At 47.2% G+C, this 1,906-nt stretch overlaps 1 non-coding gene across 1 annotated transcript; it reads left to right on the top strand.

Annotated features, from left to right (window-relative positions):
- Positions 1-250: 250 nt before the first annotated feature.
- Positions 251-356, top strand: LOC113456442. Its single transcript, XR_003377252.1, has one exon. It is a non-coding gene; the product is annotated as a U6 spliceosomal RNA (small nuclear RNA).
- Positions 357-1,906: the final 1,550 nt, after the last annotated feature.

The raw sequence follows: 1,906 nt of genomic DNA, 5'->3' as shown, positions 1-1,906 counted from the left end.
TGAGTTCTGTCTTGTTAAAGTGTGCATGCTCTGATGGGAAGAAGAGCACACGTCTGTACTCCAGTCACCATGCTTCATCTCGTATGCCGTCTTCTGCAAAAAAAAACAAAAGTGAACCACCATTGGAGATCCATGGGAGGCGCATCCTGGCACAAATGGCATGGTGTATACCAGTATTGCAGAAACGGACCCGGCTCCACTCCTCCCCAGTTCGATTTCTTCATAAAAAAAAAAAAAGGTATTTATGTTAGTGCTTGCTTTGGCAGCATGTATCCTAAAATTGGAGTGATGCAGAGAAGATTAGCATGGCCCCGTAGAAGGATGACATGCAAATCCGTAAAGCGTTCTATATTTTCATAGATGCAAGTAGTAACAATTAATGTAAAAAGAGGCTATGAGTTTGATTGAGAGCAAGGAGGGGTATATGGGAGGGCTTGGAGAGAGGGAAGGGAGTGGGAAATGATGTAAATAGATTTCAGTCTCAAAAAATAAAAGACTAAAATAGACTTTTTTCTGTGTGTGTGTGTGTTTGTGTGTGCCTGTGTAGTACATGTGGGTGCAGTCACCCACTGAGGCCACAAGGGGGCACTAGAACTCTTGGAGTTGGAGTTAACAGGCATTGTGATCCTCCTGATGCAGGTGCCAGCACCTGAACTCTGGTTCTCTGATGGAGCAGTGAACACTCTTGACTGCTAAGTCATCTTTACAGCCTCTCGACTTCTTTTTAAAGATATATTTAAGAAATTTCTGTGCGTGTGTGTGTGCATCTGTACTCACTGTGTGAGTGCGGGCACGTGTGTGCCACAGCACATTTCTGGAGACCAGGACAACCCTGGGCGCTAGTCCCCAGTTTCCACTTGTCTGAGACGGGGTCTCTTTGCTGTTGTTCTTCTGCATACGCCAAGCTACCTGTCCCTCAGATTTCCAGGGGTCCCCTGGTCTCCACATCCCACCTGTAGGAGCCCCAGGATTATAGACACTTGTTGCTTCGGCATCTGGCTCTCGCTAGTGTTCTACGGAGTCACGCTCGGGGCTCACGCTTTCCTAACAAGCATGTTTATGCACTGAACCACCTCCCTGGCCCTGTTTGTTTGTTTTTAAAAATAATTTAATTTTATGTGCATTGGTGTGAGGGTATTAGATTCCCTGGAACTTAGTTACAGACAGGTGTGAGCTGCCATGTGGGTGCTGGGAATGTTTGAACCCGGGTCCTTGGGAAAGGCAGCCTGTGCTCTTAACTGCTGAGCCATCTCTCCAGTCCCCTGTTTATTTAATTTTTTTGTGTGTGTGCCACCTAGTCTCTTTAGAAGTCCCATGGCTTTTTTCTTCTGACACCTAGGGACTGGTGCTACAGTGTCTGGGTGAGGTGGACATTGCCCGCCCCCCTTTTTACTGGTTCTCATCGGCATCTTCTGATTCCTCCTCATTGTTCAGACAGCGTTGTCTGTGTTTTCAGACCAGTGTCCTGTTACAGCCTCTTTCTACCTTAATGTTCTACACTTACTGAGCTGGACAGAACCAGGTGGGGCGCCCAAGTCCCCTCCCTCAGTCTGAGTTACTCCGAGGTGTTTAGAAAGCCTTTTATCTCTCGGCATAACACACCAGTGCCAAGAGAATGCTTCAAGGCTACCTCTGCCCTGTCTGCGGCCTCCTAACCTAGGTAGTCTGAGTGAGGAGAAGCTTAGGTTCTTGAACCCCCAGGGGCTCTCTCTGGGTCTGCAACACAGATCTCTCTACTCTTAGATTCCTCATAGTTTTGATGTCTGTATGTCTGTCTAAGCTTCTTAGCTGGTGATTCTTCAGCCCTCTGGTCCAAGCACACATTATCCAGTCTCAGGGGCACAGATTTTGCAAAGTGACCATGGTCTGAGAGCGCCAGTGTTCGGATTTCTTTTTTTTTTTTTTT

The sequence above is a fragment of the Microtus ochrogaster genome, chromosome 7 (assembly GCF_000317375.1).
Source record: "Microtus ochrogaster isolate Prairie Vole_2 chromosome 7, MicOch1.0, whole genome shotgun sequence".
NCBI lineage: Eukaryota > Metazoa > Chordata > Mammalia > Rodentia > Cricetidae > Microtus > Microtus ochrogaster.
The sequence above is the reverse complement of the archived record's forward strand: the minus strand, read 5'-3'. Positions and strand labels throughout refer to the sequence as shown.